Source organism: Pristiophorus japonicus, chromosome 1 (assembly GCF_044704955.1).
Source record: "Pristiophorus japonicus isolate sPriJap1 chromosome 1, sPriJap1.hap1, whole genome shotgun sequence".
NCBI classification, from domain to species: Eukaryota; Metazoa; Chordata; class Chondrichthyes; family Pristiophoridae; genus Pristiophorus; species Pristiophorus japonicus.
In genome coordinates, this window is record NC_091977.1 from 39,078,385 (window position 1) to 39,096,656 (window position 18,272).

Here is an 18,272-nt window from a genome sequence, read left to right on the forward strand (position 1 = left end):
CTGCAGCTAGTGTTCGAGCCTCGCAGGCAAAGGCACTGTGGCCTATTCGCCCGCTTTTATCAATCATAAGGATTTGAAGGACATTCGCTGGGCAGGATTTGGGCAAATAGCCCAACTCTCCGCCCGCGGAGACCCTTTCGTTTCGGAGGTGTGTTCTTGACAGATTGCAAGTTCCGGGTTTAGGCGCATGCGCGGAACCTTGCGGGGACCCCATGGGCACGTGCCATGTGCTTAAAAAAAAATGTTGTGCTGGCATAACCAAAGAGTAAGCCGCATATTTATATCAACAATAACGTTCAATTTATGAAGCCAGCAAACACAGCCTCATTCTTGGCTATAAAGGAGGTGAGAAGTTTGGACTTGGGCCAGGATCCCCCTCAAGGCCAGGGGGCCACAGCAGCAAGCTAAAGTGGAGCTCACAAGACAGGTTTTAAACTTGTTTGTAATCACACAGCACAACTATAAAAACAAATCTCAGAATGGTGACCGGAGAAGGGCCTTTAAAATTATGAAGGGGTTCAACAGGGTAGACATCTTTCCACGTGCGGAGAGTCCAAAACCAGTTGCCAAAAATATAAGATAGTCATGAATAAATCCAATAGGGAGCTCAGGAGCAACTTCTTTACTCAGAGTGGTGAGAATGTGAAACTTGCTGCCACATGGAGTAGTTGAGGCAAATGGCACAGGTGCATTTCAGGGGAAGCGCGACAGATACGTGAGGGAGAAAGGAAGAGAAGGATATGCTGATAATCTGGGATGAATAAGGTCGGAGGAGGCTTGTGTGGAGCTTAAACACTGGCAAAGACCTGTTAGGCTGAACGGCCTGCTTCTGTGCTGTAAATTGTATGCGGTTCTATGTAGCTTTAGGCTTTAGGGCCTCCTGGTTACCACTCTTCTGGAGTACAGCAGCTCGGATGAGACACCCACAGCTGCACTCAAATTTTCTCAACCTTTTGCCTGACACTAGACCCTGCTGGAGGACAAGTCTGTGCTGGGGTACCCCCAAACCATATTAATGGCCCAGAGCAGGAATTACTGGTGCTCTTGGCCTGGACAGTAGTTAAGGTAAAAACATTCAGGATTTTGTAACTAGTTTACTAGGGACAGAGTGGAGCCAGGATAATGGTTCCCTTGATTCCTAGCTGGGGTATGGTTCAATGATGGCCACTTTCCAATACCTCACTTAATTGGTATTGTTCATATGTGTCAATTAACATGAGTGTTAAGTTACTTAGCCACAAGAGGGCTCCTGAGCCAAGCTCACTTGATGGCCACCCCTGCTGCACTTCTGGGCAGTGATTTGAAGTGGAAATGCTGGACAATTTCCACTTCTTTGATCCAGAGGCATAGCTCGTTGGATACGTATCTATGAAAGACTCGGACATTGAATGTGGACACGCGTATGAAGGATTTTTTTTTCGACAAAACTAGATACAAAATCCTGACTGCTTTTACCTCAACCACATCTGCCAATGCTTTGGATTCCATGTTGAAGTACAGTTTATTTCAGGTAATTAAGAAAACCAATTTGCGAATGTGTCTTGGATTGAGGATTGGAACATAGTTCATAGAACATTCCATTTCAAAATGTGTGTGCTATGTACCATTTTTCCCAGTGAAAATGGACATAAGTAGAGGCTAAATGGCACATAACAATTATTGTAATGAGTCTTCCAACATGCTGTTGTGATTTTAATGATTTGAGGGCTCACCAATTTAAAGAATTATCGAATCAGCTGTGGTCTGTGTTCAATAACATAACAAATTTAATCACTGCTCCAATACAGAAATAACAAGTTTTGAAATGGAGCTGTGCTTCAAGTTATAGAATTGATCTTGTATGTTTTACTTAAGCACATTCATGTGTCTTAAGATGATATTTCACTCCACTGAAGTTATTGAATGCCTGGAAGTGAGTTATAAGGGCGAAAAACAGTGAAGAGGAAGGCCAGATAAATAGTGAAGAGGAAGACCATCCAGCTCCACTTAGCTCATCCATTTAAAATGGCCCGCAGTCCCCTCTATCATTGTATCAAAACGGTTTCTTAAATGGTTCCAGAGTTTTTGCCTCCACTACCCTTGCCAGTAGTCCATTCTATGCATTGATCAATCTTTATGTTGGGAAGAATGTTCTTATTTCAAAAGGTTCATCTGACATTAGAAACCACTTTAGAGAAGCCTTAACTTGCTGTCATTTGAACTATATATCTGATAATCTATCTTCCTTCAAATCTGATTTCCTCGTCATTGTAGAAATCCATTTCTTGTAATCCACTTTCAAGTAGGTTGTGAGCATTATTTTCAAATAATGCCAGTCCACTATGACCTGAAGTCGTAAACATAAACTTGTGAAAAATAAATTTACATCAGCTACCAGAAGGAAGTTCTTCACACAAAGGGTGATAACTGTCAGGTGTGATTTGCAAGGAAAGCTGAAGAGGTGCAAGGTGTTTCAAAACATGGTTAGGTGCTGGCTGAGGAGAGCCTGAATATTGGAGAGCTGGGCCTTGCTTGTCTAATTGCCATCGTTAACTTTTCTCACGCTTTTATGCGATCCTTTTTCCAATATTATTAGACATGACTTAGATCAAAGGGTATTATTAATGCTCTCATCATCATCATCATAGGCAGTCCCTCGTATCGAGGATGACTTTCTACCACCACAAAAAGGGAAGAGTTCACAGGTGTTCAATTATTGATGCTCTGAAGGACTGGAAGTTACATATTTTGATTTGATTTCTAGTATTACTGGGTTTAATTCTGACAGCGGGTTGGAGGGAGATTTGTTCTGTGGTACATAACCTGGTAACATTAGCACTGGACATTAGAAAATCTCATTGCATAAACTTACTACATTTCACTTTGACTTTTATATCATTTAAGCGAGTAGAAGGTAAGGTAAGCGTTTAGACACAGTGCGATTGGGATCACAAACTTGAGTGAGAATGTCAGAATGCATTCAAATGTATCTTGAATGATTATCATGATCATAACATCTGTTTTCTCACTTCTGCAATAATCATCTATCTTGACAATCAGGATAGATTAATGGAAAATGGATTAAAGGCAGCTATTATGAAACCTATTAATAGCAGGAACGTGTCCTCATAGCCACTGGCAGTTCCTTTTCACTTACAAGCAAATCATTAATTAGGAAAATAAACACTGTGTTGGGAATCCTATTTTGGTGTCTTAGGTGCGTCTGCTTTTTCAGTAGTGTGTGTTGAGGATATCATTCTCAGTCACTGTCATGCGGTATACTGCCCTGTGATGTATTGCGTTCTGGCATCCCATGTCATCCCATTGCCCAGCCCATGTGCACCAGCACCAATTACAATAATGAATCATTTCAACATGATGTGAAAGAATGTCTAAGCCAGATGTTAAAAGGACATTCTGCCTGGTAAATGATCTTCAACGAGTTGGCAGTAGGAGAAAGAATAAAGATGTGATCAGTGAGCAAATTGCATCATGCTTGCCTCCATAAATATATCTTTTATTTTTATTTCTTTTGTTCACTAAAAGCAGAGTTTAAAAAGAAGAAAATGTTTCGAACAAGTTTCCACCGCAACAGGTGGACTATGAACTTGGCATGGTAACCAGCCAAGAGACGTTGCATTGACCGAGTTTTGTCCGTGAATCTTTCCTTTCCCAGACCGTCTTCAAATGATCTCTCACACTATTCCATAATGTAAATATACATTCTCGTTAATGTGTCTCCTTAATTTATGCAACCAATTAGAAATAATAGTTCGATCAGAATATGCTCTGGTACGACCTTGCCTCAAAGGGGAGGTGCAAAGAGACCTTGGTGTCATGGTACATCAGTCATTGAAGGTTGGCATGCAGGTATAGCAGGCGGTTAAGAAAGCAAATGGCATGTTGGCCTTCATAGCGAGGGGATTTGAGTACAGGGGCAGGGAGGTGTTGCTACAATTGTACAGGGCCTTGGTGAGGCCACACCTGGAGTATTGTGTACAGTTTTGGTCTCCTAACCTGAGGAAGGATATTCTTGCTATTGAGGGAGTGCAGCGAAGGTTCACCAGACTGATTCCCGGGATGGCGGGACTGACCTATCAAGAAAGACTGGATCAACTGGGCTTGTATTCACTGGAGTTCAGAAGAATGAGAGGGGACCTCATAGAAACTTTTAAAATTCTGACTGGGTTAGACAGGTTAGATGCAGGAAGAATGTTCCCAATGTTGGGGAAGTCCAGAACCAGGGGTCACAGTCTGAGGATAAGGGGGAAGCCATTTAGGACCGAGATGAGGAGGAATTTCTTCACCCAGAGAGTGGTGAACCTGTGGAATTCTCTACCACAGAAAGTTGTTGAGGCCAATTCACTAAATATATTCAAAAAGGAGTTAGATGAAGTCCTTACTACTAGGGGAATCAAGGGGTATGGTGAGAAAGCAGGAATGGGGTACTGAAGTTGCATGTTCAGCCATGAACTCATTGAATGGCGGTGCAGGCTAGAAGGGCTGAATGGCCTACTCCTGCACCTAGTTTCTATTTTTCTATGTTTCTATAACATTGAAGCCCCACCTCAGAGACTTCAGTGCCTAAACTAGACTGCCACTTCAATGCATTGCCAGGAATAACTCCACAAGACTGTATATCTTAAGCTCAAACTGTTATATATGCAGACTATAGATATACTCTCTGTGTAGTCACTGTATAGTTGCATAAGATGGAGACTTGTTACCTGATGTACTATCAATAAGATTTACACTGTGTATATACTATGCTGGCACCACTAGAGGGTGCAACTGGTGGAGACTGGGGTTTCCTGCCCCTGTGGCAGAGGCTGTCCACCAGAGGGCACTGGGGTGGGAGAACTGAAGGTCACCTGCATAGGTGTGCAGGGCTCAGTATTAAAGGCTGCCCACCATACTTGTGCCTCACTCTGGAGATGCGAATATCGGACCAAGGTCACTACACTTTGAGTACAACACATTGCCTCATGGAGTCATTCATAAGTGCATTATAGACATAACACAAACTGTTGTGACCTTGGTCTCTTTATTGTAACTCCAGAGTGAGGAGGCAGCATGGTAGATTGCCTTTTATACCTGCTTGCCCAGGGTGTACAGGTGACCCTTGGGTCTCCCACAGGTGCGCCCCCTGGTGGCAAGTCTTAAACATTGATAATGTTTACATACATAACAGCTTCTTTCCGACACAATGTTAAACAAAGGCCCCGCCTGCCCTCTCGGGTGAACGTGTGCAATCTCATAGCACTCTTTAAAGAAGAACAGAAGTGTTTTGCCAATATTCTGGCCAACACTTATCCCTTAACCGACACCACTAACACAGATGATCTGGTCATCTGTCTGCTGTTTGTAGGGGGTTGCTGTGTGTAAATTGGCTGCTTTGTTTGCCTACACTACAACAGTGACTATACTTCAAAGATATTTCATTGACTGTAAAGCATTTTGAGATGTCCTGAGGACATGAAAGGTGCTATATAGATGCAAGCTCTTCATTTTCTTTCATTCTGCACTGCCCCAATTTGATCAATATATGATGAGATTGTGCTATATTTCAAGATATTGGGCTCAATTTTGGCCGAGCCTGTTTTTCAGCGCACTTACCGGACTTGCGCCGCTTATATACGTTCGGAGATGTGCCAGAAAACACTGTTGCAACTTTGGCCGCTGTCTGGCCTCTTCACTGTAGTCGCGCAGCATGGCCAGTCGTCTCGGGGGGGTGAAGCCTGCGTTCTGCGCTGAAAAATGTGCCAGGACGACTACGCATGTGCAGTGGAGATTAGTGATGTCTGCGCATGCACAGTAGCGCTGCAAGTTGGCAAACAGCCATTAAAGAGTTGCTTGTGTCTTCGTGACCAAATTTCTGAGGTAAAATATCTTGCTTTCTTGTTATTCATCAAGTCACTCTGGGGTTACTTCTTACAAGTCATTCATCCAACAGAAGATACGAGACTTTCTGTTTTCATTAATTTCTCAGAGCACGAATAATTCAGAATTCTGGTCAATATGCACTTTTCATAAACTACACCTTGCAAAATGAGAAGTGTCTGAAATACAGTGATTGTGAGATAAAGGCCCCGATATTTATCAGGAGGCGGGGAGGGAACTCATATGTTCGCGTTCGGATATCGCTCTGTAATGGAAATGAAAAGCCACTTCTACTTTTACTGAATCAAAGTTCCCTGTTAATTTATTCAACTGTGTTTACTGCTGTTACCTAGAATTGCAGTCTCTCCCTCTCTGTGGCCCCCAATGCTTGCCAGCTCCCTCCCTCCCTCTTCTCCACTTCCCACCCCACCCCCCCCAGCCTCTCAATTGATTTGCTTGCAGCCTCTCCGTTGAATCACAATGCTGAGCAGTTCACTCGCTCCTGCCCTAGCCCAGGTCCAGTGGCATCCCGGTGCGTTGTCCTGCCCCTAGCCCAGGCCGAGTGGCCTCCCGCACAGGCCTGTTGCCTTCCCGGGCCGAGTGCAGAAAGTTGAATTGCAGTTTGAAGATGAAGGTAGGGCTTTCATTTTTTATTTTTTATAGAATTGTTAGTAGTTTTTGTTTGCAAACATTGCTAAGGGTAAGGCTTGGTTGGTTTAGGTGCAGGTCCTCTCCGCTTCCCGTCCCTATCCCAGGCCGAATGGCCTCCGATGTACCTACCTGTGCCGATTTCTTTATCTCTCTGCAAGGGTTTTCTCAAGTGGCCACATACGCTGGCCTAAGTAGAAATGGAGTAACTATTAGCTGGCCAAAGTTGTCTAAATGGGTAGAACTGGTGTAGGTGGCTGGTAACGCCCCCTTTTGAGGAAAAAAAACTAACCTAAAAAAAACGTAACTAACTGAGTTACGCTGGTGCAAATTGATTGGGGAAACTGGGGATTTTTATGCTACGCCAGAAAAAGCAGCCTACTCCAAAAAAACGGAGCCACTCCTGGCCAAATTGAGCCCTTAAAAACTACAAATTAAAATTACAACCAAAGGCGACACAAGAAAATCATTTTACACAGCAAGTCGTTAAGATCTGGAATGCACTGCTTGAAGCAAATTCATCATTATCTTTCCAAAGGGAAAAAAATTGCAGTGCTACGGGGAAAGGGCAGGGGAGTGGGATTAGCTGAGAGTCAGCACGGGCTCGACGGGCCGAATGGCCTTCTTCCATGCTGTAACCATTCTATGATTCTATAAGTTGGATTAAATCTATGCATATTTTTAAGGATTTCAGAACAATTGGATTACTGCTGCATACATTGACATACTGTCTCAAGAGTGGTGGAATATAGATGATACCCACAATTCACCTCAGCATTACCAATTTTGCCCAAGTCAATGATGCCAGTCGCAAACATGATGATCCTCGCTGTTGGAGAGACTCTCGTAGGGAGGCAGGAAATGAAAAAGCAAAGGGTGAGTGCACTTCACTGGTGGGGACGTGCTGGTGCTTAGGTGAAGAGGATGCCTGTCAGCTGGTCAAAATAGGGAGACTTCTGTACTGTATTTTATGTGAAAAGTTATCGATGGATGGGATGCGTATGCGTATGTTTCAAAATCGGCTTTAACTCGTATCCTTAAGGGAATCCTGTTGCTCCAGAGGCAGTGCTGATCAATACATATAACTGTTGAGAGCCAACATTGATATTCAATGGCAGATGGCCCAGGACGGGCTCAATTTCTGAATTTACCTTCGTTCAGAAATTAGTTCAGTTAAAAAACCAACTTGAAGGGTGGCTGAAGTTGCTGAAATCGAGTTTGGCTATGTGTGGACTGATAGATTGTAGATTAGGGAAATTCAGTTTCCCTTATTGCTGAGCCATTTCAAAGGAAATATGTGCAGAAAGTGGATCAGCATACAAGGTGCATGAGCTGATTGAAAACAATTATGATGTCAATCACTGCAGGTTACTCAGGCAGGATATCCCCTCAAGATTCATCAGTTTCCCAGCATAACATAAGAATATTCGAAACTGGAGTAGGCTATTCAGCCTCTCGGGCCTACTCCGCCATTCAATTAGATCATGGCTGATCTGCACCTCAACGTCATTTTCTCGCCTTTTCTCCATATCTCTTGCGACACTTAACTTACAAAAATCTATCGATCAAAGCTACAATTGCTCCAGCTTCCACAGCCTTTTGGAGGAGAGAGTATCAAATTTCTACTACTCTTTGTGTGAAGCATTGTTTCCTCATTTCGCATCAGCACGGCCCAGCTCTAATTTTCAGATTATGTCCCCTTGTTCTTGATTGCTCCACCAGAGGAAATAGTTTCTCCATATCTAGCCTATAAAATCCATTTAATATTTTAAACAAAAACAAAAGATGCTGGAAACATTGAAACATAGAAAATAGGTGCAGGAGTAGGCCATTTGGCCCTTCGAGCCTGCACCACCATTCAATAAGATCATGGCTGATCTGCACCTCAACGCCATTTTCTCGCCTGAATACTCAGCAGGTCAGTCAGCATCTGTGGAGAGAGAAACATAGCTAATGTTTCAGGTCAATGACCTTTCACCAGAAACAATTTAAATACCTTGATTTGGTCATCCCTCAATCTCCGATACTCAAGGGAATACAAGCCAAGTTAATGCAACTTGTCCTCATAATTTAACCCTCTAAAACTCAAAAGAGAATGCAGGAGAAACCTACTCATCAACAGTAACCTGTTCACCGATGCTTAGCCCAGGTTCTGCCAGAACCACTCCATTCCAGACCTTATCAAAGCCTTGATCGAGACATAGATGCAAGAACTGAATGCCAAAAGAGAGGCAAGAGTGTCAATCCTCAACATCAAGGCAGCATTCATTACAGCACCAAAGAACCTGAGCTAAACTGAAGTCAGTGGGGGTCAAACTGTGCAGTTATCATCATCATAGGCAGTCCCTCGAAATCGAGGAAGACTGGCTTCCACTCTCAAAGTGGGTTCTCAGGTGACTGAACAGTCCAATATGGGAATTACAGTCTCTGTCACAGGTGGGACAGACAGTCGTTGAAGGAAAGGGTGGGTGGAGAGTCTGGTTTGCTGCACGCTCCTTCCGCTGTCTGCGCTTGCATTCTGCATTCTCTCGATGACGAGACTCAAGGTACTCAATTCCCTCCCGGATGCTCTTCCTCCACTTTGGGTGGTCTTTGGCCAGGGACTCCCAGGTGTCAGTGGGGATGTTGCACTTTATCAAGGAGGCTTTGAGGGTGTCCTTGAAACATTTTCTCTGCCCACCTGGGGCTTGCTTGCCGTGTCGGAGTTCCAAGTAAAGTGCTTGCTTTGGGGGTCTTGTGTCGGGCATGCGGACAATGTGGGCCACCCAACGGAGCTGGTCGAGTGTGGTCAGTGCTTCGATGCTGGGGATGTTGGCCTGATCAAGAACAGTTATACAATCATACCGGACCCAAATGGAATTCATTGTCATTTCTTGAGACCAGCCATCACAGGCCCAGGATACTGCAGGGGTTCCTCGGGGAAGCTCAACAATTTTCAGTTGCTTCATCAATGTGACCTTCCCTCCATCATAAGGTCAGGAGTTGGGATGTTCATTGACGATTTCAGTGTTCAGCTCCATTCACAACTCCTCCAATAATGAAACAGCCCATGCCAGCCGATTAACAGGACTTGTACAATGTCAAGTCTTGGGCAGGCAAGTGGTCAGTGGCATTCGTGCCACATAACTGCCAGGTAATGACCATCTCGAGCAAGAAGGAGCCCAGTGTTATAATTTGTGTCAACGGACATGGGTGATGGAAGGCAAAATGGTCTGTTTTCTTCATGGTTGCTGATTGAAGTGTGTGCGTGCATAAAGGGGTTATGGACCTAAGGCTGGAAAGTGGGATTAGGCTGGATAGCCTCTTGTGGCCAGCATGGAAACGATGGGCCGAAATGCCCTCCTTCCATGCTGTAAACCTCTACGAGTCTATGTATGTGCGAACATATAGAATCGGGTTCGAAGACTCTCTGCCTGGCTAGAAACACAGAAACATAGAAACATAGAAATTAGGTGCAGGAGTAGGCCATTCGGCCCCTCGAGCCTGCACCGCCATTCAATAAGATCATGGCTGAACATTCAACCTCAGTATTCCTTTCCAGCTTTCTCCCAATACCCCTTGATCCCTTTGGCTATAAGGGCCATATCTAACTCCCTTTTGAATATATCTAACGAACTGGCCTCAACAGCTTTCTGCGGTAGAGAATTCCACAGGTTAACCACTCTCTGAGTGAAGAAGTTTCTCCCCATCTCGGTCCTAAATGGCTTAACCCCTTATTCTTAGACTGTGACCCCTGGTTCTGGAACTCCCCAGCAACAGGAACATTCTTCCTGCCTCTAACCTGTCCAATCCCGTCAGAATTTTATATGTTTCCATGAGATCCCCTCTCTTCTAAACTCCAGTGGATACAAGCCCAGTTGATCCAGTCTCTCCTCGTATGTCAGTCCTGCCATCCCGGGAATCAGTCTGGTGAACCTTCGTTGCACTCTCTCAATAGCAAGAACGTTCTTCCTCAGATTAGGAGACCAAAACTGAACACAATATTCCAGGTGTGGCCTCACCAAGGCTCTGTACAACTGCAGTAAGACCTCCCTGCTCCTATACTTAGATCCTCTAGCTATGAAGGCCAACATGCCATTTGCCTTCTTCACTGCCTGCTGTACCTGTATGCCAACTTTCAATAACTGATGTACCTTGACATTCAGGTCCCGTTGTACCTCCCCTTTTCCTAATCTGTCACCATTCAGATAATATTCTGTCTTCCTGTTTTTGCCACCAAAGTGGACAACCTCACATTTATCCACATTATACTGCATCTTCCATGCATTTGCCCACTCACCTAACCTGTCCAAGTCACCCTGCAGCCTCTTAGCATCCTCCTCACAGCTCACACCGCCACCCAGCTTCGTGCCATCTGCAAACTTGGAGATATTACATTTAATTCTTTCATCTAAATCATTGATGTATATTGTAAATAGCTGGGGTCCCAGCACTGAACCCTGCGGCACCCCACTGGTCACTGCCTGCCATTCTGAAAAGGACCCGTTTATTCTGACTCTCTGCTTCCTGTCTGCCAACCAGTTCCCTATCCACGTCAATACATTACCCCCAATACCATGTGCTTTCATTTTGCACACTAATCTCTTGTGTGGGCTCGTGGTCAAAAGGCTACCAGCACATAGGGGTCAAGTTTCGGCCTGAGTAGCTTCTATTTTTTTGGAGCAACTAGTTTAGAATGGAGTATCTTAGAAATTGCAATTCTCGGCCTTTAGTTTGCTCCAGTTCTAGTGAGTTTGAACAGTTTCATTTGAGAACAGATTTTTTTTTCAAAAGGGGGCGTGTCCGGCCACTTACGCCTGTTTTGCAAGTTTAGGCAGCGAAAACTTACTCCAAACTAACTTAGAACGGAGTAAGAGTAGATTCTTGTACGCTCAGAAAAACTCTGCCAACATTTGGAAATCAGTCATATGGACCAAAAGAGAGGGGGGGAGGGAGAGGGGTTTACGAACATTAAACACTTCAGTTTTACAAATAAAGAGCCATCATCAAAAATAAATGATAAATAAATCAATAAATCAACTAATAAATCAATCAAAATAAATTAAAAAATTAAAAATAAAAATTAAAAATCCCTCAATAAATAACAAATTATTTATACTCACCTACTGCAGCACCAGGGAGAAGGGGGGGAGGGGGGGAAGAGAAGAAAATGGGGAGGGGGGAGGAGAAGAGAAAAAGATGGCGGGGGGGGGCAGGGAGAAGAGAGGAAGATGGGGAGTGGGGGAGAAGATGACGAAGAAGAATCCGGGCCCCGCCGATGACTTCGGGTGGGGCCCGCAAACAGCCGATGCCAGGCTGCCGACGCCGCCCACCCTTCAGGCGGGGCCCGCCTCCGGCGAGAGGCCAGGCGGGTGGGCCCCGCTGACGACAATGACGACGCCGGCTGCCAGGAGTTCTTCGGGCAGGGCCCGCCCCCCCGCTGCCGAGGTAAGATGCGCAGGCCACTTGACCGGGGATAGGGGCGACGTCCCTTTCGCCTGGGATAGCGTCGTCGCCCTGGAGACAGGACGCCGGCAGCCACTGCGTACGCGCCCAGCTGCCGGCACTGTTTTTGGCGCAGGGCTGTAGCTCCGCCCCCAGCAGCTCCTGCTGCGCAGTGCCCAGGTGGAAATGGGCCTGCAGCTATCGGAGAATCGCGAGGTAAGTATTCGGCGCAATTTTTCTTCTATAAATTAGGCGGGCCTCTCCGATGTGCGCCGTTCTAGCGGCCGGCCGGAACTTGACCCCATAATGTGTAAGTACCAATGTGAAGAATGCCCACTTGGGCCAGGTATTGTTGCAGGACCAATGTCAGTGGAACAGAGAAGGTTAAGGGAGATCTATCGATATATTCAGAATTTTGAGGGGTTTGGATAGAGCAACTCGGGAGAAACTTTCCTCTGTCATCTGGAACCCACTACCTGAAAGAGTGGTGGAAGCAGATTCTTTCGGAAATTTCGAAAGGCAATTGGAGATGTACTTGAAGAGGACTAATTTGCAAGGTGCTGGGGAAAAAGCTTGGAGCATGGGACTAAATTGGACAGCTCTTTCAAAGAGCCGGCACAGGGATGATGATTGGTGAAATGGCCTCCTGCTGTGCTGTGCGATTCTGTGATTTGATGAAATGTACCCTTAAGAAGATGGAAAAGAGAAAAAGCTGGCAGAGTAAAAGCAAGCGAGGGGCTGAAGACATTTCTGCAATAAAAATGACAAGATTTATTGTGGCTCAGATCTCATGGACTAATTTGCGCAGTGTATCATTACTGTTGTAACGTGACAGTTTGCGAGTTCCAAAATTGACACATTCCTGCACTGAAAATGCAGCAAATACCGAATTGCAGTTGTACAAGTGAATGCCATACACTGCATGGATCATTTCAGAACACTATATTAACTGGCCTTGAAATAAAATTAACATGATTTAAAATGCGCTCAGTTTCACAGAATCATAGAATAGTACAGCCCAGAAGGAGGCCCAGTGGCCTGTCGAGTTTGCGCTGGCGGTTTCGATCAGCAATCCAGTTAGTCTCACTTCCCCGCTCTTTCCCCATATCCTTGCAATTTTTTTCTCCTTCAAGTATTTATCTAATTCCCTTTTGAAAGCTACTATTGAATCTGTTTCCACCACCCCATCAGGCAGTGCATTCCAGATTATCATATAATTCGCTGCATGAAAATGTTTTCCCTCATGCCCTCTCTGGTTCTTTTGCCAATCAGCTTAAAATTCCTTTCCAATAAGTAACTGCAAACATCAGAAGTCAAGCACCATTTGCACCCATTTGCCCTCCACTGTTCTACTACTTGGTCTGGTTTTCGACTTTGTTAACAGTGGCACTGCCTCTCCTGGGGAGGGTGGAGGCTATGGGGGACAAATTTGAAGCTTTAATATTTGCAGCAACATGTTCATGTACGGAGTGGAATAATCCACAGCAACTAGCTGCAGTCTCGATGGGGATCATGGGCTTTTCCTTCATTTGTATTTCCCATTTGTATTCTCGGTGGCAACATTACAAAGATAAGTGGTTTGTATACTGAATGTAGGACAATCTGGTCATAAGTTATCACAACGCAATCACTCAACATCACAGCTTCTCTCAAGCATTACAGTGCTCAACTTTACACCATGTACGGCAAGCAAATAAGAGGTCCCTTACAATAATCTTGTAGTGTCTGCTGTTGTCTGCATTTCCACGCCTTGGTCAATCTTCCTTCCAACCTTCTAGTTATTTTTCAAGCAGTTATACAGTTTCTAGAGTGATCCTGCTGATTAGGTTAATGTTAGTAAGTAATGGGCCTGAAATTCGGGTCGGAGGCTTCTTTCGGACGAACGCCTCCGACCCGAGAATTTTTACCAAATTACCTGGTGGTCCTGCGATTCCGGTGGGGAGGTCTTCTCTTCCCGCGCTTCGAAGCGCGCTCCCGTCCACGAGGTTCCAACGCAGAAGGTGCAGTCAAGTATGACTGCACAACCAATCAGGTAAAGTATTCTCATTAATTGCCATGAGAACTCTGTATCTACGAGTTCTCATTGCTATTAATGAGGAAAAAAAACAAACACACTAAACACAACATAAAAAATAAAAGACACACCTCACATAATTAAAATTACTTTAAATTGAAGTTAATAAATGTGTTAGAAAAAAATATATTTCTGATTTTTTAAAAAGTTTTGTAATTCGGGTTTAAAATAAACTTACCTTAGTGAGCAGGGTTTTTAACATTAAAATGTGTTTTTAAATTTTATTTTTATGTTTTTTATATGTTTTAAAACTCTTACGCTGGTAAAAGTAGGCTATGCGCTTGCTTTTACCAGGCGCAATAGTTTTAAGGATATTCGCGAGGCCAAGAGATGGGCAAATAACCCAATCTTGCTCATGCCGAATGTCCTGGCTGCCGAGATGCTTTGGATCTGTCAAAAAGCGGCTTTTGCGATGCTTTCCCGGGTCCGTACACACTCCGTATGGATCCGGGGAGGCCGGGATTTCAGGCCCATTATGTACAGAAAGAACTTGCAGTTATATAACGCATTTTACAACCTCGGGGCATCCAAAGTGCTTCACAGCAAATGGCATACAGCACTGCGCAACAGATGTGCAAGAATTCAGGCACGGATGTCAGTGCACCCAAATTGCAGCTCGCTAAAATTTCAGCGGGGATATTTCAGTGGATGAAGAAACATGCAGGACGAGCATTCGATGCTTGAAATCCCGCTATATGTTCCCATTTCACGAACCTCTGTACCTCGAATGCTAAATCATAATATTTATTTCTCAAAGTTAAGCTGAGTACAAAGAAAGAAAAGAAAGACTTGCATTTATATCGCACATTTCACTACCACCAACATCTCAAAGCACTTTACAGCCAAAGAAGTCGTTTTGGAGTGTAGTCACTGCTGTAATGTGGGAAATGTGGCAGCCATCTTGTGCACAGCAAACTCCCACAAACAGCAATTCAATCATGACTGGATAATCTTTTCTTGTTTTGTTGATGAAGGGATAAATATTGGCCAGGACACTGGGGATAACTCCCTTGCTCTTCTTTGAAATAGTGCCATGGGATCTTTTACATTCACCTGAGAGAGCAGACAGGGCCTCGGTTTAACGTCTCATCCGAAAGCCGGCACCTCTGACATTGCAGCACTCCCTCAGCGCAGCACTGGAGTATCAGCATAGATTTATTTGCTCAAGTTTGTGGAGTGGGACTTGAACCCACAACCTTCTGACTCAGAAGCAAGTGTGCTACTCACTGAGCCACAACTAATACTGTATAACCCAAATCCCATATTTAGATTTTTTATTTCGGTCTCAGTAGCAGTAAGTTAAAGTGAGGTAAATGTATTTGCTCCTCCTATGCAATATCAGAGAAACATAGGAAAGTATAGGACAGGAAAGGACTCTGCAATCCATCTGGAGCAAAAAGAATTTCCTTTATTGCCCTCTCTTTCAAATATCTATTGGATTCTCTGTTACAATGTTCACATTAACTGTTTAAAATTTTTCTCTAGAATGTGCAAAATAATAACACTGGACACTGTTCATCATATTTATTGCAAGAGTCAGCTGTCTCCCTCTAATATGTAATATTATGTTTGGTCTGCAGAAACCTGCATTGGATGCTACTGGTCTTGTAATATAACTAATATCTGAATAATTTGCAGAATGCTTCACCTGCAAATTAAACTTCTGGGTGACCTTTAAAAATATATTAACTTGAAGCCTCTGCTTTGGTGCCGTCATACATTTCAAAACCCATTTTTATTTTGATTAAGCTTTTAGTCACCTCTCCCAACTATCTCACCGTATCGAGGCATTTTCTTGTTTGTGCTGGTTATCTATTTGTTGTTCCCCTCCTCCCCGCCCGCCACCCTGCACGCGAACCATGGAGAGCACATTGAGACAATTTCTACGCTAAAAGTACGACATAACTGCAAATGACATCGTTATAATTTCAGACAGGAGAAGGCCTTTGGTTTGCAGCCACTGTGCACCTTCCTTGAAGAGGCACAGGCAACATAAGAACATAAGAAGTAGGAGCAGGAGTAGACCATTTGGCCCTTCGAGCCTGCTCCGTCATTCAATAAGATCATGGCTGATCGAAGTCTGGCCTCAACTCCACTTCCCCGCCTGCTCCCCGTAACCCTTGACTCTCTTATCATTCAAAAATCTGTCTATCTCCATCTTAAATATATTCAAAGACCCAACCTCCACAGCTTTCTGGGGTAGAGAATTTCAAAGATTCATGACCCTCTGAGAAGAAATTTTTCCTCATTTTGTTTTAAATATGCAACTTCTTATTCTGAAACTATGCCCCCTAGTTCTAGATTCCCCCATGAGGGGAAACATCCTCTCTGCATCTACCCTGTCAAGCCCCCTCAGAATCATATATGTTCCAATAAGATCACCTCTTGTTCTTCTAAACTCCAAGGAGTACAGGCTCAACCTTTCTTCATATGACAACCCCTTCATCTCCAGAATCAATCTTGTGAACCTTCTCTGGACAGCCTCCAATGCAAGTAAATCCTTCCTTAAATAATGAGACCAAAACTGTATGCTGTAGGCCAGGTGTGGTCTTGCCAAAGCCCTGTACAGTTGGAGCAGGACTTCCCTACTTTTATACTCCATCCCCTTTGCAATAAAGGCCAGCATTCCATTTGCCTTCCTGATTACTTGCTGCCGGAATCGGAGTCAGAAAGGCAGAATGCGGGGTGGGGGGCGGGGAGGAGGGGAAGAACAAATAGATAACCAGCACAAACAATAAAATGCCTAGACATGGTGAGATAGTTGGGAGAGGTGACTAAAAGCTTAATCAAAATAAAAATGGGTTTTCAAATGTATGACGGCACCAAAGCAGAGGCTTCAAGTTAATATATGTTGCCTCCCTGGTGCAAGGGTCAAGGATGTCTCGGAGCGGGTGCAGGACTTCTGAAAAGGGAGGGTGAACAGCCAGTTGTCGTGGTGCATATAGGTACCAACGATATTGGTAAAAAACGGGATGAGGTCTTACGAGACGAATTTAGGGAACTAGGAGTTAAATTAAAAAGTAGGACCTCAAAAGTAGTAATCTCAGGATTGCTACCTGTGCCAGGTGCTAGTCAGACTAGGAATTGCAGGATAGCTCAGATGAATACGTGGCTTGAGCAGTGGTGCAGCAGGGAGGGATTCAAATTCCTGGGGCATTGGAACCGGTTCTGGGGGAGGTGGGACCAGTACAAACCGGATGGTCTGCACCTGGGCAGGACCGGAACCAATGTCCTAGGGGGAGTGTTTGCAAGTGCTGTTGGGGAGGAGTTAAACTAACATGGCAGAGGGATGGGAACCAATGCAGGGAGACAGAGGGAAATAAAATGGAGCCAGAAGCAAAAGATAGAAAGGAGAATAGTAAAAGTGGAGAGCAGGGAAACCCAAGGCAAAAAACAAAAAGGGCCACATTACAGCAAAATTCTAAAGGGGCAAAGTGTGTTAAACAGAAAAGCCTGAAGGCTCTGTGCCTCAATACGAGGAGTATTCGGAATAGGGTGGACAAATTAACTGCGCAGATAGCAGTTAACGGGTATGATGTAATTGGCATCACAGAGACATGGCTCCAGGGTGACCAAGGCTGGGAACTCAACATCCAGGGGTATTCAACATTTAGGAAGGATAGACAGAAAGGAAAAGGAGGTGGAGTGGCATTGCTGATTAAAGAGGAAATTAATGCCATAGTAAGGTGGGACATTAGTCTGGATGATGTGAAATCGGTATGGGTGGAGCTGCGGAATTCCAAAGGGCAGAAAACGCTAGTGGGAGTTGTGTACAGACCACCAAACAGTAGTAGTGAGATTGGGGACAGCATCAAACAAGAAATAAGGGATGTGTGTAATAAAGGTACAGCAGTTATCATGGGCGAATTTAATCTACATATTGATTGGGCTAACCAAACTGGTAGCAATGCGGTGGATGAGGATTTCCTGGAGTGTATTAGGAATGGTTTTCTCGACCAATATGTCGAGGAACCAACTGGAGAGCTGGTCATCCTAGACTTGGTGGTGTGTAATGAGAAGAGTCTAATTAGCAATCTTGTTGTGCAAGGTTGGTATGCAGATACAGCAGGCGGTTTAGAAAGCAAATGGCATGCTGGCCTTCATAGCGAGGGGACTGAAGGCCGATAAATCCCCGGGGCCTGATATTCTGCATTCCAGAGGACTTAAGGAAGACTTAAGAAATAGTGGCTGCATTGGTGATCATTTTCCAACAGTCTATCGACTCTGGATCAGTTCCTATGGACTGGAGGGTAGTTAATGTAACACC